This window comes from Physeter macrocephalus, unplaced genomic scaffold, assembly GCF_002837175.3.
Source record: "Physeter macrocephalus isolate SW-GA unplaced genomic scaffold, ASM283717v5 random_695, whole genome shotgun sequence".
NCBI lineage: Eukaryota > Metazoa > Chordata > Mammalia > Artiodactyla > Physeteridae > Physeter > Physeter macrocephalus.
In genome coordinates, this window is record NW_021145989.1 from 1 (window position 1) to 26,189 (window position 26,189).

Consider the following 26,189-nt stretch of genomic DNA (forward strand, 5'->3'; position numbering starts at 1 on the left):
GCAGTACAGCTCCATCTCTGACCCATGGGTGGGGTGTGTGTTTGTGTATGTATGTACAGGTACATTTTCTAGTCTGATCATCACACTCAGATTTGCCAATAATGGTCCAACAATGGGCCTAATACCCATTATAGAGTTAACCTCAGTCCTTCCTCTGGAACGACCAGAAGGGAAGATGCCCCTTGTCTCTGATCTTCAACATGGGAAGATGTAGGCCTAAATTTGTTAGGGGCTACCCTGCACGAGAAGAAAAGTCTGCTTGAGTGCAAAACACACAGAAAGAAAAGAAAAGGTCACTGAAATGGAGAACATAGATTCTAATGTCACTGCCTGAACTCAATTTTAGCCAGACCTGGATTTTTCACTTATAATAGTCAATAAATACCTCTTTTTGCTTAAGCCAGTTTGAATCGAGTTTTCATCAGGTGCAACTTAAAGCTTCTTGACTAATAAAGCCTTCAATATTCACGTAAGGTATTCAAGAAACCAGTGGAGGCAAGCAAGTATACAAGGATCCTGAGAAATCACGTTGGCAAACGGCAACAATGTGCCATGTCCACTTTCACACTTTGGATTAAAGTAGCAAAAAGTGAGGCTAGTGGAGGAATCTCTGCATTGTGGTATGACACACACCATGGAGAACTCTCTTCTCCCACTCAACTTCGTTTAAGAAAAATGTTCAGACATACAAAAAGCTGAAAGACTAATACACTAATGACCCATATACAACTGCCACTTAAATTCAGCAATTCTTAATATTTGCCCTTGGGGAAGTGAGAGTTTGGAAACTGAGTTGTAACTTGGTAACAGTTCACCTCTAAAATACATCTGCATTCATCACCTTGTTGGGCTGGATCTAACTCTTTAAATTAAATCTTCTACAGGCTCCCTTTTGAAGCATTCCTTTGAACTATTTGAGTACTCACTATGTTCATAATTCACTCCAGCACTTCAGGTGTTTTCTTAAATTCCTACTTAACAGTCATGTGTATGTTGTTTCTCCTAGTGAAACATACATTTTCAGAGGTATGCACCACATTGTCTTTTAAAATCATTTCCCAAATAACAAGCACAGAAATTAGCTAATGGGCTAAAGGGCAATGCTCCTTCCACACCTGCTGAGTGATAATAAATACTAGACGGACAAGATACCACGAAGAAGCAGAAAACATTTTCCACTGAGCCCTTTAGTCACTCGAGTCGTCTCTCAGAGTTAGAATTCAGCTCTGGTGGACACAGAAACTCCACATCAAAAAGAAGGGAGTGCGCCTGCACTCCGAGAAATAAGGTGGAATTTCAATAACCAGCAGAGGCTCACTCACCTGCGATCTGGCTGTGAGGCGCAAAGCTGCCACTTCTCCCTCTTCTGTGCTCTTTTCTTGGGAAAAGGGAGTATCCTGGGAAGACAGAGCTAAGGGCAAGAAAGCAGTCATGATAGGGCCTAGATCCATCTTGTGACTCAGATTTATGAGCTTAAAATTCTTGGGACTTCCCTGGTGGTCCAGTGGATAAGTCTCCGTGCTCCCAATGCAGGGGGCCCCAGTTTGATCCCTGGTCGGGGAACTAGACCCCACATGCATGCCGCAACTAAGAGTTCGCATGCCACAACTAAGGAGCCCTGGAGCCGCAACTAAGGAGGCCACCTGCCGCAACTAAGACCCGGCGCAACCAAATAAATAAATAAATATTAAAAAAAAAAATTCCCACCACCGCACTCCTGGTCGTCCCTACAAACACCGCAACTGAAGGGAGCCTGAAACAACGACATCCTGGAAGATGGCACTCTCTGATCTGGAAACTAAAATAAGTTTTTCTCTGAGCTTAGTCTACATTAAATTAATACGGGAAAAAGAGGCTCAACGGTTCTGAAAAATCACCCTGCAAGCTTAGTCCAAATGTAGCTTGCTGGATCCCATCTCTAAATAATTATCACTAGTTGAGACTGGAGTACAATCTAGAAATCCAACAAGCACAGGTAGGGGCGGGGTGTGGATTCTGATATAAGAGGTCACAGACCAAACTTCTAGGAGAACTGGAAGCCAGTCACTGACTCCTCTGCCTGGTGCCTCCTCAATTAAGCAGAAGTATCTGCTCTACTGAAACCAAAGGGTTTTTGTCCAAAGTGGAGGAACAGGAGTGGAAAATACTTTTGCCAACCAAAAAAAGCTAAACTGTCAGACCCACTGATGAGGCTAGGATGGTATAATCACTCGGGAGGAAGAAGGTGTGAGACAAAGTACAAGGCTATGCTCAAGCCTCAGAAGCTGACATTTCGCTCACATTTTGGGGGTGTCTTTGGAGGGTCCGCTGTGCACCCAGCTGGGATTCCACAGCAAGCCCTCCACTCTCACCCAAAGAGCCCTTCCATCCCCAGACAAAGGAGCCGGACAGCAGTGACTCCCGTTCAGGAGGAAGAATTCGGCCCGGCCCCCCGCACAAGTTCAACACCGGCCCCCCTCACCGCTCTTCCCAGGCATTTCGGCCATATCTGTCTCCATGGTCACCACCTCCTCCCGGCCGCGAAGGTTCAGCTCTCCCCCCAGCGCAGCCCTCTCCGCGCGGAGGAGCTGGAAGCCCCGAGGCCTCGTGGTCCTCCTTCCCGCCTCCCCTCGGGGGGCTCCTCTGAAAGGCTTCGCTCCGTCCCGAACCGGCTTGGCCCTCGAGGCTGGCACCTGGAAAGCCGGGACAGCATCCCTGAGGCTGGGCGCTCGAGCCTGGCGCTGCCGCACGGAGCTGCGCGGGGGCCGCGCAGCCGGAGGAAACACGCCGGGGCCGCAGCCAAGGGGCCGCCGCGCAGACCAAGCCCCCGCCCACCCCTCGCCCCGGGGCTTCGGGGATGGAGCTCGTGCATGCCCTCGACGCCCCTTTCTCCAGCGCGCACTCCACCCGGCTCGGCGGAGACTAATGCCCCGGGGGCACCGCCGAGGCCGAGCAAGGAGAGCAGCACCTGAGCAACAACTCACCTCCCACGCCGGGCCTCACAAAGGCTACGAACTTCTCTGGCCAGAGGGGCCGCGCATGCGCAATAGCACAGGGCAAGGGTGGCGGGCCTCGTCCGGCCCCGGAACTACGATTCCCAGAAGCCCGCGGGAGTGGCCGGACTCCGCTCCTCAGCAGGTGGGAGCTCGCGTAGCGCGGTTTGGGGAATCCAAGGAGCTGCGGTCTCCCTACCTCTCGCGAGAGTAGCGGTAGCTTAGCTCGTGCGGGATCCCGCGGACACGCGAGAGCGTGAACCGCAGAGCTGTGTTGTTGCGGGTCCGACGGTGTGTCTGCGCTTGGGGGTGCTGAAGCTGCCCACGCAAATCACTCCAGTGTAAGGTACCTTAGAGTATATGGCTTTCCCCATATTCTTGTCCTCCCAAGACTCATCCTTTGCCGTCAAACAATGTGAAAGGTGTACTTTGCAAACCGATGTGCATGCGTCCGTATGCTACTTGTTATACTGAAAATTCACACGTGTGAGATAGGGGAGTTGAAAAGATTTAACCAGTTTCAACAAATTTGAGCAACAGGTTATTTGCAAGCATAAAAATTAGATTTATCAAAGGAGGTGTTCTCTCAAGGGAGCATGTTTCGTCTCTAATTCTGTTACTGGACACACCCAAGCTCAAAATGTCTAAATGCCCCTCTTCTTCTTAGTGAATAATATTACTGCTCACAAACCCATTTGCAAAAGCCAGAAGCAGAATATCCTCAACTCTCGCTATCTGTTCATCACGAAGTCTTATTTATTGTATTCTCCAGTTGGTCCATCTTTCTCTTTTCCCACCAGTGTTACCCTAGTTCTAGCCACCGACATTTCACTAGGATTACAGTACCAGTCTCTTAGCTGATTTCCCCAAGTCAAGTTCGCTTTCCCACCAATCTATTTGCCACACGTTCTGGCTCGTGATCGTTCTAAAGCAAGAATAAGATGTTACTTAACCCTTCAATGGCTTTCAAAAACTTTGGGAAAGATCATTTTTAGTTCCTACAAGAAGGCACCCCCTTATCCAGTTCTCATTTTCCAATGTGGTTCTCATCATCTGAGCCTCCTGGTATTCACACCTGTGTGTAATCCATCCCCCACTGAGTGTGGATAGGACTTGTGGCTCACTTTTCACCCATAAAACATAACAAAGGTGACATGATTCTAATGCTTGTTTTGCTAGGGTAATCCTCTTTGCTGGCATTGGTGAAGCAAGTGTAATGTTGGGGAAATCCACATGACAGGGATCTGTCAGCCAGCAGGGACCTAACCCCTGCCAACAACCCCCAGGTGCTTAGAAGTGGATCATGCCTAAGTAGAGTCTTCATATGAGAATCCAGTCCTGGCTGAAACCTTGACAGCTGGCTGCAGAGGACCCAGCTAAGCTGTGCCCGGACCTTCGACCACAGATACCGTGAGATAATAAGTGTGTGCTATTTTGAGCCACTAAGTCTGTAGTAATATTGTTATACAGAAAAAGGTAGCTAACACAGCATCCTAATGTAAGTGGCTAGCTCCTTGTTCAAAACCCAACCTGGATGCCTCTGGAAGGAGGGAGGTTGTTGGATGGAGAAACTATTGAAAAACTGATTGGAGACCTTTTGGGAAACAGATGGCTACAGTTGGTCCTACGGGGTGTGTGTGTGTGTGTGTGTGTGTGTGTGTGTGTGTGTGTGTGTGTGTCTATGTGGGGAGGGAATGGTAGCAACAATGGATAGCTCCAGGTGCCCCAAGGGGACTGCAGGGAGGTGCTTTCTGTTGTTTTGTGTGCTCCTTTCTGTTCACTCCCAAATTGCCCCGGGTAAATCTTTGCCCACTCTTTCACCATCACACAGGGTAACCTTAGAGCTGGTCTGGGAGAGGCGTGGATAGTAATACAAGATACAAGCAGCTCCACCTCAAAGGTTTTTATTCACCTTTCTCCCACCCTGATACACACAAACACCCCCACACACATATACATGCATGAACACACACACAGTGAGCCAGGTGATTATTGCAAAAAAGAGGTGGGATGACAAGGTTCCTTGTGGAATAAGATCACCTGGTAGGATGAGGGAGGTAAATGGGGAGTGGTCTTGCCCCAGTTTTAACATCATAGATTCTCTGCTTTGAAAATAACTCAAATTTCCCTAAGCCCCCTTTTCCCTCCCCACATATACATACATATAATTCAGCCACAGCTTGTTCCCTTCCTGGTGAGTTGAAGGAGGTATAGGAAATACGCCAGGGTTTTGGTTCCCTTTGTCCCTACATTACCAGCTTATATCCTGGGATTGGGGAATGTGGACTCACAGTGAAAAAATAAGATCTGAAGCATTCTATTGCTATAAAAGAAAAACAATAATTTGAACGATCTATAACATAAGTCAGAATTAGTGGGCCATTTAGAATGTATGTATTTTTAAAAAGCTATCCTAAAAGAGTTAAAGGAGGACATAAGAAATATTAAGCAAGAACTTGTCATAGTATTCAGTTTTTTATTGAATAGCAGAATATGTAAAACTGAAGAGTGAATTTGAAAGCTGGGCTCTCGGATCAAGGAACTCTACTTTGCTGTAAGATATCAGGAAGGGATAGAAACTTGAAAAATGTGAAAGGAATGTTAAACAATATAGAAACTGACTAGATATTCATATAATGAGAGTCCTAGAAGGGAAGAAAGAATAAACAGAGAGGAGAGCATGTTTTAAGAAATAACAACCACAAATTATGGAGAAATAAAGGTTAAAGAACTTGGATGGAAAGTGCTCATTGAGAGACAAACAGGAAAAATATGAAAAGACATTACACGTTATAATAAAATTTAGCAACATAAATGTTGGTTCACAACTTCAGGAGTTTCCTTGGTGAAATTCGAAACTGGCCCCTGTATTTGGGGGGCAAGGAGAGACCAAAGAAAGATGCAGACCACAATCCAGGTTGGTAGGTGGCAGGATTAATAAGGGAACTCAGATACGAGCCTTGTCTTGGGCCGGCCACAAGACGAGTTGATCTCTGCACCCAATCACCAGAGTCTTAAAAGTTTACACAGAGGCCTTAACTGGGTTCAATCACGTATTCAGTCCAGATGTTCTCAACAACACTCTGCTCTCTCAAGGCTGCATCCCTGAAACAACTCCTACTGTGGGAACAGTGAGCAGAATGTACATTCCAAGGACAGGGAGGATGTGAGGAGCCTCCAGTTGCCTGAGTCTAGTTATTGGGTCAAAAACCAAAGTGTCAGAAGCAGTGCCTGGCATTTTGTGGCCTCTCAATGAGTAACAATTGACTAAATAAATCTGACTTGTCAGTAGCACTGACTGCAACAAGAAAATGTAATGATATCTTCAAACTGTAAAAGATAAAACTTTGAATCTAGAATTTGATATTTTACTTAAGAATCATGTAAATGACATAAAATAAAGATACTCTTATGCACGTAAGACCTTGGAAATATTCTTGGAGGAAGTATTTCAGCAAGAAGAGAAAAAATGAGGGAGATGCTTCAAGATACAAAGAAAGTAAGGATAAGAATAATTTAGTAAAGAGTTTGTTATCATCTTAATAATCAAGGAGCAGAGATAGACAGGGTGACACCAACTACATGTACATAACAGTGAGATACTAAAATTTTAATGATACCAGTGGGGAGGAGGGTGGGAAGTAGAAATGAGAAAGTGAGAGTAACTAAGTTACTTGTCTTGATTAGAGAGGGGATGTACATATTCACAAGCTTAATAAATGGATAGGGAGAGAAGAAACTTAGGTGTGGGTTTTACAACTTAGGTACAAGTACCATGAGAATAAAAGTAGAACGTATAACACTCAAACCAGAAGAAAACAATTGATTATTCAATAGAAAACTGGACAAGAGGAAAGCAAAAAACAAGAAAGTGTGGTAAAGGGAAAACACAGAATAAGACCTGTTATATCATTTATCACAATATATGTAAATGGGCCAAATCTACTGATCAAAAGGCAGAGAACTTCAGTTTAATTTAAAAAGAAACAAACAAATGGAAAAAACCCCCACAAAAGACAAGCCCCAAGATGCAGCAATATGTTCTTTACATCAGAAACCAAGCAACACAGAAAGATTAAAAACAAAGTGATGGCAAAAGATATACCAGGCAAATATGAATTAAAAGAATACCCAGACCACAATGTTATTATTAATAAAAGTAGATTCAAGATACAACATCATATTGGACAAAAGAGGAACATTATATACTTGTAAAACTCATGAGGATAAGTGTAGTCAATTGTATTTGCCCATATTTCTGCTCTTTCCATTTTTCTTCTTTCCTGATGCTCCCTGATTCCTTCCTTTAGCATTCATTTTTTGACAGAAGAACTTCTCTTAGCCATTCTTTAAGGGTAAGTCTGCTAAGTGACAAATTTTTTTAGTTTCCAGTCATCTGAGAATGTCTGGATTTCCTCTTCATTCCTGAAGGATAGTTTAGCTGGATATTCAATCGTGGTTGACAGTTCTTGTCCTTCAAGTTAACAGCACTTGAAAATGTGCCATTTCTTTCTGGCCTTCATGGTTTCAAATGAGAAGCCTGCTGTCATTCAGATTGGTGCTCTCCTGTAGGTAATGTGGCATTTCTCTCTGCTGCTTTCAGTATTTTTTTCTTTGTCTTTAATTTGCAGAATTTTAATTGTGATGTGTCTCAGCAGAGATTTCGTTGAGTTTATTTCTTGAATCTGTTAAGTTTGTGTGTTTCACCAAATTTGGAAACTTATCTGCCATTGTTCTCTTCAATACTCTATTAGCTCCACCTTCTCTTTCCTGTGCTTTTGGGACTCTGATGTTAAGATTGCTGGATCTTTTGTCATTGTCACAACAGGTCTCTGAGGCTCTGTTCATTTCTTTTCAGTCTGTTTTCTCTCTGTTGTTCAGATTGGGTACATTCAATTGATCTGTCCTCAAGTTCACTGATTCCAAAATCTGTCATTTCCACTCTGCTGTTGAGCCCATCCAGTGAGTTTTTAATTTCAGTATTTGTATTTTTTAGTTTTATAATGTTCCTTTGGTTCTTTTTTTATAACTTCTTTTTCTTTGCTAAGATTTTCTATATAGTTTGTTTTGAGAGAATTTGTAAATTCTTATTGAACATTTTTTTCAAACAATGGCTGCTTTATTTATTTATTTTATTTTTGGCTGCATTGGGTCTTCATTGCTGCACGCAGGCTTTCTCTAGTTGTGGCGAGTGGGGGCTACTATTCGTTGCCGTGCGCGGCCTTCTCATTGTGATGGCTTCTCTTTTTGCAGAGCACGGGCTCTAGATGCACGGGCTTCAGTAGTTGTGCTGCATGGGCTTCACTAGTTGTGGCTTGCGGGCTCTAGAGCGTAGGCTCAGTAGTTGTGGCGCACGGGTTTAGTTGCTCCATGGCATGTGAGATCTTCCCAGACCAGGGCTCAAACCTATGTCCCCTGAGTTACCAGACGGATGCTTAACCACTGTGCCACCAGGGAAGTCCACGATGGCTGCTTTAAATCCTTGTCAGATGATTCCAAGGTCCGATTTGTCTCAGTATTGGCGTTAGTTTGTTGCCTTTTCTCCTCCAGGTTGTGATTTTCCTGGCTCTTGGTATAATGGATGATTTTGTATTGATTCCTGGATATTTTGTCTGTTATGTTAGGAGACTCTAGGTCCTATGTAAATCTTCTATTTTCGAACATCGTCAACCTATTTATAGGTCTTGGTGTACTTTCGTGGGCTGTGGTTTCAATGGCATTTTAATTTTCAGAGCCTTTGTGGTACTAATTTGGTCTGCTTGGTTTATCTGGTACTGCTAGGGCTCCCGCTGGTCCCTGCTGATGCTGCCTGAGTGGGTGGAAAGAGCTTCCCCAGGCTGGTCCAAGGTGGGGAAAGGGGTCTTCAGCCCTTGAGGAAAAAGAGTGCTTCCTGGGTCGGGTGCTTTCTATGGTGGCATCCCCCTGCCAGTACCACCCAACCACCTGCTGTCTCTAGGTGTATATGTGTGTGTGTGTGTGTGTGTGTGTGTGTGTGTGTGTGTGTGTGTGTGTGTGTTTTGGTGGGGAGTGGAGATTCCCAGGTCCGGTTGAGACGGAGTACTTCCTGGGCCAGCCGATTGTTGGGGCAGGATCCCCCTGCTGGTGCCATCTGGAGCCTGGTTTCTCTCTGTGGGTGAGCGGGGTCTCAGGTTTGGTGGGGGCAGAGAGGCTTCTCAAACAGGATCCCCCTCATCAGTGCCACTTCACCCCTGCTTCAGCTCTAAGCGGGGGAGGGAAGACTCAAGTCCAAGGGACAAAGAGGCTTCCTGTCTGGGTGATGGTTGTGACAGTTGCTGACTGGAGCAGTGTGATGAGGCCACGGCGTGGATCGCTGTGAGTTGCTGCCAGAGGTCTGAGTAGAGTGTGGGGCATGTGTGCCAGGAATCGCCATCCTTGTTATTTCTGCCTGAAGCAGTTGGGGGGGTGGGGTCACTGGATAAGAGGGGATTTTCCTGTTAACTGCATTTAAAGCTCAGAACCTCACGAAGCTGTGAAGAGCCGCCATGGGTTAGAGTTCACTCCTTCCAGCTGACATTAGGAACTTATCTCGCAGAGACTTTGCCTCGTGTGAGCCGTTTGTGAGCGAATGAACGAACACATTTTATCTGTTTATTTTGCACTCACAAGAGTCTTAGATCCACGGTTCTCAACCAGGGCTGTTTTTGCCCCTGAGGGGGACAATTGCCAGTGTCTGGAAACCTTTTTGGTTGTCTCCACTTGGGGAGGGGGTGTCACTGGCATCTAGAGGCAGAGGCAAGGGATGCTCTAGACACCCTACAACGCACAGGGCAGCTTCCCTGCAGTAAAGAACTATCCCGCCCCACGTGGCAACAATGGGAGGCTCAGAAACCCTCAGATAGGCAATCCGCCATGGCGGCATGTGACCAGCAGGTGGCAGTCATGCCTGCTGCTCAGATGTTAAATCGCGGGAGCTCACCAGCCCCACGGTTGATTGTAGTAACAGTCCATCACTCTTAACATACATACAAGTTGTTTTTAAATTACAAAAGCGAAACATTCTTTGCAACAGGTTCAAATAATATAGAAGTATATGAAGTACAACATAAGGGTTCTTCTGTTCTCCCTTTAAGTCTTACCCTTAAAGAATTGAATTTGAATCTGACGATCTATCCCGATCCCTGTCTCAGATATGTGTGTGTATATGTATGCATATGTTGTGTGTGTGTGTGTGGACACACACGTCACTAGTATCGTACTGTTTCTTTTGTTTAGCAACTCACTTTTAGTTCTCAACATCATACTGTGGACAAATTTACAAGTACTTTAGAGCTACCTCACGTTTTAAATGGATGCACAGTGTTCTGGTGTATTAATGCACTATAATTTATTTATATATATTCTTATTGATGGGCACTTGAGTTCTTTCCAAATTTTTTTTTTTTTTTGCTGATGCAAGCAATTTTGTGGTCATGCTGCTATTTCTGTGGGATAGAGTCCCGGAAATGTGATAAGTCAGAGTGTATGTTCTTTGGAAACTTGATGACACGGCAGCACTAATTCATGTTCTAACAGTGCAGGAGAGGACCTATTTCCCCTACTCTCACCTACATTGGATACTATTGATATTTTACTATCTTTATATTTTATTGTATGAGTTTGGATATATTTTTATATGTTTATACAAATATTTTCATATGTTTACCAGTGTATTTTCCTTTCCCATTTTTATATCTGTTTTTTTAAAAATATCAATTTGAAGTCATTCTTTATATGTTTTGCTCATTAATACTTTGTCTGAATTTTGATTTTGAATAAGGGGTGAGTTAGGGATGAAACTTAATATTTTCTCAAATAGCTAGCCAATCGAACTAACAGCCTTTATTAAATAATTCCTTCCTTTCCCCTTGTAATGAATTGCATGCATCCCTGTATCTATTTTTGGACTCGGTTCTATCTAATCTTGTGCCAGCTTCACAGTGGTTTCTCCATGGTAGCTTTATAGCTGTTAAGGAGGGATGGCAAGAGGGCTAGGATGAGTACTGGGATGTACAAAAGCCGAGTGGGAGGATAAGATATGGCAAGAGACTCAGAGTCGCCAGAAGCTGAAGAAGGCACGTAGGCGGGAGGAGAAGGGGATGGGGTTGGAGTGAGAGCAGGCTCAGATCACACAGGGCCCTGCAGGCCGTTTCAAATTGGATCTTTATCCTTAGAGCCATGGATCCATAGACGGATTCTGACCAGAGGAATAATATGATCAGATCTATATTTTATTCAGCTCTCTCTGGACTTCTGTTTCCACCCACGATGGAGTAACTGGTACCAGACTAGCCCTCCCGCCACAAACCTCTATAAAACTTGACAAGATGTAAGAGATAACTATTTTCAGGCAGTGAATGACAGGCAGCACAAGACTGTTGATCCCTGACAGAAGGAAAAACTCATGAGGTGAGCCCAATGGCCACCCAGCTTTCTGTCTGGGAACAATTTCCCAACCATGACACAGAGAGCTGGAGTCCGGCAGAGCACAGAGGTCCCGCTAAGCTGAGGGTCTGGGAGAAATCAGGGTCCAGAGCAGCTGAAGCAGCTAGAAACTGTGGGGCGAGGTACACAGAGGAGGGTGTTGTGTAAAGAGACACAGCACTCCGATTGCATGTACATTACACCTCGGTAAGGTGGATTTTAAAAATCTTGCCCTCGGGAATTCCCTGGTGGTCCAGTGGTTAGGACCGGGCGCTTTCACTGCGGTGGCCCTGGGTTCAATCCCTGGCTGGGGAACTAAGATCCCACAAAATAATAAGTAAATAAAAAAGTACAAAAGCTTTTCCTGGAGGCACTATGGAGAATGGATTGCAGGGGGTGGTGAGAGGATGCAGGGGTTCCAGTTTGTAGGCTGTAACCGTAATGCAGGCGAGAGACAGTGGTGGCTCCGACTGCAGTCATGGAACATAAAGAGTAGAGGTTCAGGAGGTACTTGGGATGTAAAATGGTGATGGAATGGATGTGGGGGACGAGGGAGAGGGAGGAGGGAGGGGCGCTCCCTGGGTATCTGGTTGAGTGCTGACAGCAAACTCAGCGAAGAGAACCAGGAAGAGGGCCAGCTTTGTCTGGGGGGGGAAATCCGGAAAGGTCGTCAGTTTCATTCGGGCTGTGCTGGGTTTGAGGTGACTGAGAACGTCAAGTCTTTATATTTAGAACGTAGTTGGAGATACGGATTTGAAAGTCTGAGCTGGAGACGTCAGTTTGTACCGACGGTAGCTGAAGTCTAAGGAAGGGGTGAACTCATGGTAGAGCAGAGAATAGGTCGGGAAGGGGAAGTGATCGTGGCTTGAGCTTCAAAGGGCTTCTCGTCTTCACCAGCCGGGGAGAAAGAGAGGAGCAAGAAGAGCAGATGGGAGAGAAGTGGCCGGGAGATGAGGGTGACTGGAAGAAAGGGGGTCCCTGGAAGGCTGTCTAGTCATTATCGAACTTCCCACCACATCTTCTTGATTTAAAATTTAGAATCTTGCAATAACCCTGAGAGTTAGGCAAAGTGAGTACTACCCTAATTTTACAGGTGCAGGAACTAGAGGCTCGGAAGGCAACTGACGTCTGGAAGTGGCTAACGAACAGCTGAGCTGAGTGCAAACCCGTCTCCTGACTCCTAAATCCTGGGCGTCTCTGCTTGGAAGACGATCACTGAGCGGCCGCAGGAGATGTGCCAACAGACAGGTTTATTTTTTAAAGTTGCAGTTCTGTGATTTTGTACATTATGAGTTGTTGGTTTAAAAATTGGAAAATATGGGAAAAAAGTAACTACCTGCGATAATTTCATGGAGCTCTTTTCCCGCTGTCTACACGTAGACACACCTACACTAAGGCTGTTCTTTTTGACATAATTAGTTTCAAAGTGCACGATCCATTTTATAACCTTTAAGAAACTTAATATATTGTGATCCTTCCTCATGCCTTTAAATAATGAGTAACTGGTTTGAATGACTTAGAAAGAAAAGCAAACAGAACAACTTGCCAGAAGCAAACAAGGCTTGTTGGGTGGATGACCCAACTGCCTATGACCTTTTTATATACTTTCCGTTGAACATTTGCATCTGCTTTTTGAAACGAGTGGTGGTGCAGGAACTAAAGCTTCCACGGCACAGACTTGTAGTTTCCACTGCTCTCGTGCAACCCTGGAGGGCGTGTGTGGTAGGCCTCGGCCTGGCCCGATGTTCCCAGGCCCGTGGGTCCACGTGGGCTTCTGGTTTATGAGGACAGAATGAGCACACTCTTCCCCAAGGTGAAGCCACACCATACTTCAAAGATGAAACTTCAGAAACCCCTATGCTCAGTTGAGGGAAACGAAACCAACAGGTTCATAGGGGTGTCAGGATAGGTCCCAGGCAGGATCAAGTTTCAAACCTGACACCGATCCAGAAGCCACACGCACCAGTCCAGAGCTGTAGGGGAACACATGCTTTAAGGGGCCAGTGGAAGCACCGTGTTCGGGTTCGTGGTCGGGGCAGCAGATCTAAGGCACATGTTACGTTGATCCTGAGACCGTCACCTGCCTGCCTCGGGAAGCTCCCCTGATGTACATTTTCTTAGGATGTAGTCTGTCCAGCTTTGAGGTGCTGGGGCTGATAGGTCATGCTGGGGAGGAAGCCAGGATCTGAACACATTAGGGGTGTGTGGTCAGAAGTCAGAGCAGGTCCTCCTCTACCTCTGTCCGAATTTCTTCAGGCTGAGTTTTTGCCACCTTTGTCTTCACTCACGTTTGACATTCATCCAGGCTTTTTTTTTTTTTTTTTTTAATGACCTTTGCTGTCCTACAGCTCTCATATTTACTGACCCCTTCTGCTGTGCGTTACGAATTCTCCAGCCAGTTTTGACCATCCTGCTGCTGACTTAACTTTCAACCTCATCCAAGCCTGCACCCAGCCGTGGGCAGGTGCCCCTTTCTGGGCCTCACCTGCCCTCCCCTCTGCCGCAGGTCAGGAGCTGGGGTCGCTGTGCTGCCTCTTCACCCTTACAACTGACGTGCCATCCCAGCAAAGTGTGAAACCCACCTGTACCACCCTCTGAATCACAGCTGCCACCATATGAGCCCGTTTGTGCTTTTCAAAGATGATTCAGAACCGGGGGTTCAACTTGGCTCTTAAAGCCCATTTTAGCCACTGTATTGCCCTGGTTGGCTTGGGTTCACCATAAGGGACCCATGAGGTGTGGTTTTAGTCAAACACTGTGTCCCTCCTTTGTGGCCACGGGCGGACTCAACGTCCAGTACTGCTTTCTGGGCTGCCCACCATTCTGTGATCCACCGGGCTGACCCAGGGTATTACTGGTGGTGACCGACCTGGGGTGGGCAGGCAGGGTAAACGGCATTGACTAGCCCTTCCGTGACATTTGCTGTGTGGAGACTGGCGGGAAGAAGGTCTCTTCCCTTTTGGATCCCAGGCTGTAAAGGTGTAGGTCGGACCTGCTTCTGGGTACCTTTCCTGCCACGTGGAGAGAGTGCACCACTTACAGTGCTTCCAGCTGGACCTCAGGGACATTTATCATCTGATATGACTTGAAGCCTGAAAACAAGCAGTTTTGAACAGCTCAGCAGTGTCACCAAAGCTCTTCCCATCTTCCTGTTCCATCTTCCTCAACTACTGACTTGGCCCTTGCCTAGGTCCTCACGACTGCAGGGTGGCTGCCGCAGCACAAAAAGCAGAGCTCTCAGCCAAGTCGAGGTGGAATTCCGGAGATTCTGTGCATGTAGGACTGGCCACCTGTGCTCTTTGTGGGCAGGGCCTGTGTCATAGCCTGTATGTGTTTTGTGACCTGCACGGTACCTTCCAACAAGCGTGTGATGGGTGCAGCCCGGATATAGATGGGTGAATGAACCCATCCTGGGGTGGGGGAGGACACAGGCACGAAGAGACCTTTTCTGGGTCATCTCTCGGGCCAGGCCTGACTCTGGGGCAGACACATGGAGACCCTTTTCACTGGAGGACACTTCGGTGTTTGGGAAAGAATTAAAATGAGGTAAAGATGTTTCAGGAGAGAATGTGCCCGTTTTCTCCTCTCTTGGGGAGGAGGGCCTCCTGAGAAGATTCAGCTGAAGAGCAGACAGAGCCCAAACATGGGAAGCCCTCTCCTCCACTACCAGCCAAGTCAGAGGAAGCTTCCCCAAACCTGCCGGTGAGGGACCACCTCCCTGTCCGCGGAGATGAAAGGTACCTCAGAGCAACTCTGCCCCTCCCGAGGACCAGCCTCCGTGCAGTCCACCTGGGGCTTCTCCTGGCTTTGGAGTGACCAATGTGTATTTAAATCCCAACTCCATCATATGTGAGCGGTGTGGCTACCCAATCTCACGTATAAACCCGCTCTCACAGAGATGTTCTAACATGTGTCCGCCACTCAGCACATGAGCAGTCAGCTGTGGTGACGGTCCTGCTCCCGAGCTCAGGAAGAACACAGCCTTGTCTTGGAAATGCTCTGTGATTGGGGGTCACGTGGAAGTGGTCTGAGGGCCTGATCGTGTGGAAGATGAAATTGGAGGACCAGAAACCGAAGGATTCAAAGCAGGATGTGTGCAATGTCTGTAAATAGTGGACGAGACATAGGTGAGTCTGAACCAGGAAGTTCAAGGAAACCCCAACGAGGTCATGGTACGGGATCTGGGACGCTTATGAAAACTGGGCCGGAATCAGTACAAACAGAGACCTGGTTTTGGGGCAGCCGTGCCTGAGCTCACAGCTGACTCTGGGCCTGGCCTCTCACGGCCAGGTCTCAGGAGGATTCACTTTAACAAGTATTTATTAGGCACCTACTGTATGTGTTCCATAATCTGCCAAATACTGTGTTTTTGGAATAGATGGTAAGCTCTAGGGGCAGTGAGGAAATGGAAAAATCAGTATTTATTTATGAAGGGGGCAGAACCTGAGCCGGCACTCGAGGGGTGATGTTTGGAGGAAGGGGGTGGGATCTCGAGGCAGAAATGATCCCTTAGCTCAAATCTAGGACTCAGAGTTTCTTTAAGAGTCTGTCAGAGGAGAAGCCAGAGGAGAGAGTGTGGGGCTGAGAGGGCAGGACCAGGTCTGGAGGAGGGAGAAGTGGCCTCTGAGCAGCTCAAGGGCTGGTGGGAGCATGCTCAGCCACCATTCACCTTCTGCTAAATCCCCACGTAGCGTGACTCCTGAGGACGCTGGCCTGTTGAAGAGGGAGGCTGCACGAGACGTGCACCGTATCATCGAACGCTCTCAGCATCCTGGAGGCTGAGTGCTGTGAGCATTTCCATCTGGGTAAACTTGGAAGAGGTAAGGGCGTGTCCAAGGTCACCCCTGAAGGTTTGAACCCAGATGACCTAATTCCAGAGCACGCACTGCAGAGCTGCAGGCATTGCCAGTTTCCCGGCCGAGACGAGGGGGGTGCAGGAGGTAAACGCGGAGTGGGCCACGTTTCCAAAGCTGGAGCCGCCTCGGATGGCCACGTCGCATGCAGGCAGCCTGAGCCCGCCATTATACCCCGAAAGGAGTACCAGGAGTTAAGGATGGGCGAGGAAAGCAGGAAACGTCAAATGCCAGGCTGGGACAAGGGGTGGGGAGCAGCGTCCGGTGGCTGTCACCAGCAGAAATTATGCCTGTAAAGTGAAGGGGCTCCTGCGTGCTGAGGAGACCATCTCACATAGCTCCAAGGGTGTTGTGGTGAGCTTTGTGGTTGAGGTTTCCTGGCAATGTCCATTCCTTCCTGAAAAAAGGCCAGTAGCACCTGGAGGTACACTTGACTTCAAGTTCCTGTGGCAAAAGAATTCAAGCCGGTTTCAGGGCACGTGCTTTTGAAAGTACTCCTCCGTCAGGTCAGATGTTTCAGGCTATTTGCCGACCAATCCAAACATTTAAAAATCATAACGAAATGCTTAGAAAGTGGATCAGTTTGATTCTGCAGCTCGATGGTGCCAAGGACAAGGTCCTCTTAGTCTCTCTGCTTTGCTGTGCGCGGTGAGGGCACCATCCTAAGCTGGTCCCTTCGTACCTAGGATGGTTGCCGGGAACAGCGCTTCTGGGTCCCTCTCCAGAGGGAAAGAGGCCGGTTTCCCAAGTATCTCTTAGGAGCCAGGAAAACCCCAGCAAACTCCTCAGATATCTTTGGCCTAAATATGCATGGACATGCCCATCCCTGGAGCATTCAGCATTGGCCAATGGGCCAGAATGACCAGGCCCGGCGTAGAAGAACAGAGTCTGTCCCTGGAGCCCCCTGGGTGCTGGGGAGTCCTGTTTTCCAAGCTGCGGAAGAAAAAAAAAAAAAAAGCCACGTTCTGGGGATTTAGAGTGAAGCTAGGATGTGGGATTCAGAAAGTCTGGGCCTCTCTGGTGAACTCGTGGGGCAGCCCCCCCAGGGGTCTCCGCACGAGAGGCCGAGGAGGGTCCCAGCAGAGCGCCTGTCCCAAGGGAAGGGGTCGATAATGGTGGGTTTGGCTGTGCACAGCTTCAGGGTCAGAGTGGAAGGTGGTCCTGAGGAGGGCAGAATATGTCCACAGCTAGCCTCTGTGGGATCATGGAGTTTCAGGCAGAAAAGGGGCTCTGAGCAAAGAGAGAATGAGCAGTTTCAGGAAGATGGGAGGGACCCTGGGTTTGGGACGCCTCTGACAAAACATGTTACGGGACCTCCCTGGTGGTCCAGTGGGCGCTCCCAATGCAGGGGGCCCGGGTTCCATCCCTAGTTGGGGAACTAGATAGCGCATGCGTGCCGCAACTAAGAAGTCCACATGCCACAAGTAAAAATCCCGCGTGCCGCAACTAAGACCCGGTGCAGCCAAAACAAGCAAACAAACAAAAAAACATGTTACAAATCCCTGGGCAGCCCTGGGTCCCTTTGGACTCTAGAGCATCAGAGGCAGCAATGGTGGGAGAAGAAGAAGGTACCCAGTGGACAGTGGTGCCCCCAGGGACCCCCAGAAACACTGGGAGGAGGGGTTGTACGGGTCTGGGACTCTGGCCTTAGTCAGCAGGGGAAGGAGCAAGGAAACATGAATGGTGACTATAAATGTGACCCTCTTCATATTCACAGGCTTCTGTGACCTGGGGAAATTAGGGTTTCATAACTTTTAGAGAGAGGAGGGTCATCCTTAGCCTGTTCCTTGTCTCACAGCTTAAGAGAATTCATTTGAAGGAGCCTTCTGCTCATTAAATCCTGCTGTGTTTGTGACCATAATATCATTATACAGATTATCAGTATAATTATAATTATAATCAGTATAATTATCAGCATAATATCAGTATACAGATTCACTTGCATTATATGATGGCTTCACTTCCATTTTCCCACAAACCACACTCTAAGTTAGTTGGAGCAGATACTGCATCCCCATTTGTTGGATGAGGAAATGGAGATTCAGAGAGGTTAAGCTACTTACCAAGGTCACACAGCTGGCAGGTGCTAGGATCAGGGCTCTGAACGCCTAACGCTTCTAATCGAGGTTCTCTTTCTGACTATATTTGGATTCCCCCAGCATATACAAACATATCTCCTGTTTAATAAGCTTGTTTCTTTCCTACTAAAATATTCTTGGCAAGACAGCAATTATTTCATTCCCATGGAGGTAATAGTTCCTACTCTTGGTGTTTTATTTAGTTCCTGAGTCTATGCACCAGGCTTTGGATCAGGGCGACCCCCTGATCCCTGGAAATCCAGATACAGATGTTATGCTTCCTCCACCCAGTCAGGGGTACAGAAATACAGAGCATTCTTCAACATCTGGTTTGCAACAGTGAGGTGGAAATTGAAACCATTTGAGCAAATGTGTGTGGGCTGTGGCAAAGTGCAAGTAAGGATGCAGCTTCTATAGCTCCTGAGACATAGCATCTTCCTGCAGGGAGGGGGCTTTGGGGAGGAAGAGAGTATATTATGTATACAGACCTTTTGTCCTCAGACCCAGCCACAGACAATCCCTGGGGTGGGAGGTGGGGAAGGTCTGTGGTTTTTCCTCTCTTTGTTCAGGGATCTAGGTCAGTAGTCCTTTTCTATTCTTAAAAAATAAATAACTAACTAAGAGGAGCCCATTCCAAGATTGCTGGAGGAGAGTTAACACAATGCAATGTGGTAATGCACATTGTAATAGAAACTGTAGACATGTCCTCGTTAGCATTGTTGGGGAGGAAGACATTTCCCTCTACCCTCCTAGGTTCTTTGGCTGGTCTAAGAATTAAAGTGACATGAAACAGATCAACAGGAGGAAATTAAATGAAAGTTTAATAACATGTGTACATGGGAAAGACCCAGGAAAAATGAGTAACTCACCAAAATGGCTGAAACTCTCACCTTAAATACCATCTTCAGCTAAAGACAAAAGTGGATGTTGGGGGTAATGGTTTGGGATGTCTAAGGGGAGGAATGCAATTCACATGAAGATGGAAAAGCGAATGTTTGGAAAACAAGTGTTTGCTGGGCCAGCAGAGACAATGGGACTCCGAGAAGAATTTTAACAAACAGACTTTGCTGGGTTCCTCCCTGTCTGCCACTCAGTTCGTACTATATATATCTATGGGGATAGCTCACTTACTGGAATGGGTCCTTGCTTTACATTCTTTTAGGCTGCTCAGGGGAGGTAAACAGAAAGACTTCTTGAGTCTTCTGTTTCTTAAAAATAATCAGCCTAAATTAGTCCTCATGCCTAAGAGACACATTTTGGGGTCTACTTTTGCTCCCCTCCGGTGTCACGGGTTCTGAATCAGCCTCTTGGGTTCAAATCCAGCTGGTTCAGAACCAAGGGTCTTTGGGCAGGTTATCTAACCCCAGAAAACTTAGTTTCCTCATCTGCTAAGTAGGAATAGTAATGGCTGCTGTCTCAGGGCTGTTGTGCGACTCACCCAGCTGGTACATGAGGGCCCTTAGCGTTTATACTGGTGTTAGTGCTATCACCAGCACACTCCTCTGGGCTTCATCTAACTCCACATGCAGAGATGCCTGAACCACAGTTACCGCATTTTGATTCTTTAAATACATTCTTTTCTTCCATGGCTAAAACAGATGTGCAGTGTGTGTTTGGCAGGCCACAAAGCAGACTGTTATGGTTAGCGTAAAGTTTAAGTTAAATCATGTGTAAGCCAGAATGACTTCCCCATACCTCAATATGTGAAAATTTCCTCTGTCATTTTCCTCTTTTGATTGCAAGTATTGTGACAGAAAACATTGATGATTAAAATATTTGTCCCTTGATGCTGGGGTGGTTTCTGCTTGCCCTGGGTCCGTCATGTCCCTTGTTGCTAGGCAGAACACTCTTTGACATAAATTGTAGCAGCATTTTTTTGGATATGTCTCCTAAGGCAAAAGAAATAAAAACAAAAATAAATGGTACCTAATTAAGCTTTAAAGCTTCTGTATAGCAAAGGAAACCATTGACAACATGCAAAGACAACCTACAGAATGGGAGAAAATATTTGCAAATGATATGACCGATAAGGGGTTAATAACCAAAATATATAAACAGCTCATACAACTCAACAGCAAAAAAACCCAAACAACCCAATTAAAAAATGGACAGAAGACCTGAATAGACATTTTTCCAAAGAGGACATGCAGATGGCCAACAGGCACATGAAAAGATGCTCAGTGCCACTAATCATCAGGGAAATGTAAATCAAAACCACAATGAGATATCACCTCACACCTGTCAGAATGGCCATCATCAAAAATAACACAAATAATAAATGTTGGAGAGGGTGTGAAGAAAACAGAACCCTTGTACACTGTTGGTGCGAATGTAAAGTGGTACAGTCATTGTGGAAAACAGTATGGAGTGTTCTCAAAAAACTAAAAATAGAACTACCATATGATCCAGCAATTCCACTCCTAGGTATATATCCAAAGAAAGTGAAAACACTAATTTGAAAACATATATATGCACCCAATGTTCATAGCAGCATTATTTACAATAGCCAAGATAATGGAAGCAACCCAAGTGCCTGTCAACAGATGAATGGATAAGGAAGATGTGGTACATACATACAATGGAATACTACTCAGCCATAAAAAAGAATGAAATTTTGTCATATGCAGCAACATGGATGGATCTAGAGAGTATTATGCTAAGTGAAATAAGTCAGACAAAGACAAATATTCTATGTTATCACTTATATGTGGAATCTACAAAATGAAACAAAGGAATGACTATAACAAAACAGAAACAGACTCACAGATATAGAGAACAAACTAGTGGTTACCAGTGGGGAGAGGGGAGGGAGAATAGGCAAGACAGGGGTAGGGGATTGAGATGTACAAACTACTATGTATAAAATAGATAAGCAACAAGGATATATCGTACAGCATGGGGAAATATAGCGGCTTTTGGGTCATTTTCTGCATCTTTCCATCCGAGGTGCCCATTCTGACTGGTTGGGGGTACGCAGCTGTCCCAGGTCCAGAAAACTGGCCAAACAACAGTGGTACCAGAGCAACAGCTGTCCTAGGACCTCTGGGGTGAGCTAGACTTGGAACCCATCTTCCGTCCCCAGGGAAGGAGAGAGCACTTGTTGCGTGTTTTAAAAGATTTGCTCATTTGGTCGGAATAGGTTGTTTTGCCATTTTAAGCCTAAGCCGTAAAGGTGACTAGAGTTTACTTTGTGTAGTTACTTTGGGTTTTCTCATACACAATTCTGAGAGTTCGAGGAATGTGCTAACCGTGTGCCACATAAAACGCCATGTCTTTGGGTCTGGAATTTATGAGGAGTGATTGCAGAGTGTGGTCCGGTCCTGGGCTCTTCGTTTCTAGGACACTGAACACTCCTGCGGGGGCTCCTGGGAGGTCCAGCTGCTAATTCTGGCCCTGAGAGCCTGGGTGACTGGAGGATTGCTGCTCAAGGGTGCACCATGGCCACACCTTGTCGGCAAACAAGAGTGAGCTGGGAACAGCCCCGGGCCAGACCTTCTGTGGCCTAGGCAGGAAATGACCCCGTGTGCTTCCTTACTTGCAGGCCGTCTGTAGGCCAGTTTTCTCCACCCATCATCTGGAGTCCTGCAGGCATTGTGTTAGGTGCTCACGGGCAAGGCAGACCCTATGCAGGCTCACAATCTTGTTTGCTGAACCAGCGTGTGTGCCCCCGTCTTTGTGAAGAGCAGGCGTGTGGAACACCCTGGGACAGCCCTGCCTTCCTCCGTGGGCCAGTCACTACCTGACGGAGAGACAGGAGGCTTGGGGGAGGGGCTGAGAAGGGGCTTGGGTGGTCACAACCGTTGTGCTCTGAGACTAGGAGCGGAGATCCTTTGAGTCTGTTCTCCTCTCCTGCAGTTTGTTCTCTTGTTTTGCAGTAGTTAATTACCAAAAACGATCTAAGAGGCTGTCTTCTCGTTTTAGGAGAAAAGCAGGGCTGGGGACCAGTTTGCTGATGGCAACCCCAGGCCAGAAAGTCTGTTGGGCCCACACCCCCAGGTGAATCAGGAAAAGTCTGGGCTGGTTTCTGGGAGAGTGATGGTGCAGCTTCCAGCTCTGTGGTTCTCTGATTTGGGGATTTTACCAGAAAAACTGCACAGTGAATTCGGAGGACTGCTTTAAATGTAACTCTTCCAGATAACCCCACCTCACTGTTATTACCATAGTTTCATAAAAGATAAGACTTTCAATTCCAGAAAAGGGGGAAGGACATAGTCTCAATCAAGTATCATCCCTTGAAATCAGTCAAAGTCAGATCTGTGACTTGTTTATTATGTTATTATTATTTTTCTCAGTCTGATTGCCTGCTTTTTCTTAATTTCTGACGGACAAATATTAGCTGTGTTTGTGAATCACAGCTTGGCAGACACAGATGAAAACTATCCAGAGAGTTCTGAAGCTGTTTCCTTAGGAAAGAGGCTGCAGGGCTTCCTTAGTCTGAAACTGCCAGATAGAGTCTTTGGGTTGAGAATGCTCTTCTTGAATTCTTCCCGATCCCTCAGGGTGATGGCCTTAAACCCATGAACTGGGAGGGGATCTGTTGGCAGCCATGGTTCGTGTGACTCCAAGGGAGTTTGTCTGTTTGTGGGATCATTCATCACAGAGTCAACCGGATGAAAGATTAATGACGACCTACCTGCCGACCGATTTCCTACCACATGGCTTGGTAGAGTTTGAGTTTCAAAATTCTGAGCAGGGAAACCTCCCTCAATTCTGGGAAGGAATACCAAGCCGCAGCTTGGCCCTAACATCCCTGGTGGCGGGTTTGGTTCAGGAAAGAAGGAAATTACAAAATTTGTAATTACAAAATTTGTTATGTGCCGAAGAGAGAGAGAGACGCTCGTTTCATGTGAGGTTGAGTGAGCGGAGGCTGACCTGGAGGACAGGAGAGGGTGGAATTGCAGGGCCATCTGCTGTCCAGGGAGCAGGTGTGATGAGAGGGCCGGGAGGTGGTCTGGACATTGTGACGGGGGGTCAGGAGGACCCCCACCTCAGCTCTGAGATACGTTGGCGGGGGGCGGTGAGGGGGAGAAGGATAGCACCTGCTGAGAGGCGGCAGGAGAAACAGCGTCTGGCGCAAGCCGAGCTTCGGTTAAGGCAGGGAGGCAGGGGACTGTCTAAGAAGAGGCTGAGGCTATTGGGGTGTTCAGGGCGCAGCGGGCGCGGGGTGGTGACTGTGAGCGCTGGGTCAATAGGGATTAGGATCTGGGAGACACGTGGGCGTTAGCCCCGCCTTCCGGCGCGGGAGGAGGCCTGGGTGTGGTGAGGTGCCCTGCAGCTCCTGGAGGCCATCCGGAAGGTGCTGTGTCAGGCCTGGCCGGGGAGGGGATTTAGAAGTTGAGGTGGATCCTGCGGTCCTGGGAGGGCCAGAGGCCGCCACAGGGTCAGTGCTCTCAGGCCCAAGCCCGGGCAGATGTCACAGCTTGGCCACGGCGCCCTTCCCCCACAAGCTCAGGCGGATCTCAGACACAGCACGGTTTCCCCGAGAGCCACAGCAGGAATCTGTTTACCGGCCCTGGCTTCGGCCAACCTGCTCACTTCATAGATGAGGAAGCTGGGGTCGAGAGAGGACAAATGATTTTCCCAGTTCAGGCTGGGACTGAAAATTCAGGTTTCCTGTTTTCCAAGCTGCTGCAGAACGTTTGGTCGCTTGGAGCTCCGACGGGGCACCAGGACGGGCTGAGCAAAGCTGTGGGCTGCCCTCCGGGGTCAGCAGGAGAGAAGGGGCGGGGGAGATGAGAGAGAGCCTGGCTCAGTGCCCCCTGATTGGCGCCTGAGGTTGTGGAATGGGTCAGGCTGGGCAGCCACCCCCCACCCCCTCCCCAGAAATACCAGAGGCTCTGTGGCATGTGGGTGGACCAGTTCAGCTTCCAGAACCAGGTCATTCAGAGAAAGGGACAGAAAATAAAGCGACCCTATTCGTTAATGTTGGAGAAAACTCCGGGAATGTTCTGGGCTGCGAGAAGCCAGCTCCTTTCCCTCCTGGCCAGAGGTTTAAAACCATGAAATGAAACGCAGGGGAACCTCTGGGAACCTCTTCTGAGGTGTCTTCAGCAGTGGAAGAGGGCAGTCAGGTCAGGGATACTCAGGAACCTCCGTACTGCTGAAAAGGGCCGCACCTAGGCCATCACGACATGCATGCTCTGTGCGTGTTGACAGTCAACAGAGCTGCATCTGACATAGATTTTTACTGTCTTCCATGCCCTCCAACACCCAGCGGGAATTCTCGGTCAGTGACAAGAACTGCCCCTTGGTTTATGTGCTTTAATCCATATCCTGCCAAATCACACGGGGTGGAGAGCCATGGGGGAGGGCGATGGCTTGGACCCACCCCAAGCCTAATCTCAGGGATGAGCTGGACCAGCCCCCGCCCCATTCTCTCTCTGTTCCATTAGTTTTCCAAAATCCACTTGAGTGTATATGAAGAAATCCCGCGGGGGAGCTGTAGAACCTGTCCAGGACTGGGGTCCCCAACCCCTGGGCCACGGACCACTAGTGGTCCGTGGCCTGTCAGGAGCCAGGCTGCACAGCAGGAGGTGAGCAGGGGGTGAGCGAGCGAAGCTTCATCTGTATTTACAGCCGCTCCCCATCGCTCGCATGACTGCCTGAGCCCCGCCTCCCGTCAGCATTGTGGTGAGTTGTATAATTGTTTCATTATATATTACAATGTAATGATAATAGAAATAAAGTGCACAGTAAATGTAATGCGCCTGACTCATCCTGAAACATTCCCCCCGACCCCGGTCCGTGGAAAAATTGTCTTCCGAGAAACCAGTCCCCGGTGCCAAAAAGGTTGGGGACTGCTGCTCTAGGGTACAGACGCTGGGGGTCAGGTACCCTGGAATAGTCCTGGGTTTCTTGGTACCCACCTGGCATCCCCACCCAGTGGTGATGCCCAGGAGCACCTTTCTTCTGAGGAGCTAGATGCTTCCCGCCTTATCCCCTGGCATCTATTATGGGCTGAACTGTGAACCGCCCGCCCCCCCGCCAAAACCCCGCATCGTATGTTGAAGTCCTAACTGATGTTGGAAGCTCAGCTTCTCTGTACTGGTGCCGAATTGAATCTCGGAGTTTTGGGTGAAGTAGAAAGAAAAGAATAGCTTTATCGCTTTGCCAGGCAAAGGGGGCCACAGCCAGTGCCTGCCTCAAAGAACTATGTGTCCCAACCTGGGAGGATCTGATGAGGGGTTTTATAGCAGTGGTTCAGAGGTGAGGTCTCTGACAAGATTAGGGTGTGTCGGGGCTTCCCTGGTGGCGCAGTGGTTGAGAGCCCGCCTGCCGATGCAGGGGACGCGGGTTCGTGCCCCGGTCCGGGAAGATCCCACATGCCGCGGAGCGGCTGGGCCCGTGAGCCGTGGCCACTGAGCCTGCGCGTCCGGAGCCTGCGCTCCGTGGCGGGAGGGGCCCCAGCAGTGAGAGGCCCGCGTACCGCAAAAAAGATTAAAAAGAAAAGGAATCTGCCCTTTGGATCTCAGGGAAGGTCATGGAGGCTGGAGTGTTGCCTACAAGAAACGCGGGACAAAAGAAAAAGCCCTCCGTGTCTGGGAGCCCCGTTCGGTTTCATAACCTCCAGTACCTCAGAATGTGACTGTATTTTGAGACTGGGCTTTTTCAAGAGGTCATTAAGGTAGGATGAGGTCATGAGGTTGGGCCCTAATCCAAATCTGACTGCTGTCCTTATAAAAAGAGGAGATTAGGACACAGATGTGTACAGAGGGGAGAGCATGTAAAGATACAAGGAGAAGACGGCTGTCTACGCGCCAAGGAGAGAGGCCTCAAGAGAGACCAACCCTGTCGACACCTTGATCTTGGACTTCCAGCCTCCAGAACTGGGAGAAGATAAATTTCTGTTGTTTAAACCAACCAGT

General features: G+C 47.8%; 2 long non-coding RNA genes across 2 annotated transcripts; one reads left to right on the forward strand and one right to left on the reverse strand.

Moving 5' to 3' along the window:
• Positions 1–1,029: 1,029 nt before the first annotated feature.
• LOC114485199 (uncharacterized) lies at positions 1,030–3,018 on the reverse strand. Its single transcript, XR_003678675.1, has 3 exons — positions 2,964–3,018; positions 2,462–2,672; positions 1,030–1,411 (listed from the first exon to the last, which is right to left on the reverse strand). It is a non-coding gene; the product is annotated as an uncharacterized lncRNA (long non-coding RNA).
• A 1,233-nt stretch (positions 3,019–4,251) lies between these two features.
• Positions 4,252–13,997, forward strand: LOC114485197 (uncharacterized). Its single transcript, XR_003678674.1, has 3 exons — positions 4,252–4,394; positions 12,487–12,641; positions 13,742–13,997. It is a non-coding gene; the product is annotated as an uncharacterized lncRNA (long non-coding RNA).
• The last annotated feature ends 12,192 nt before the right edge of the window (positions 13,998–26,189 follow it).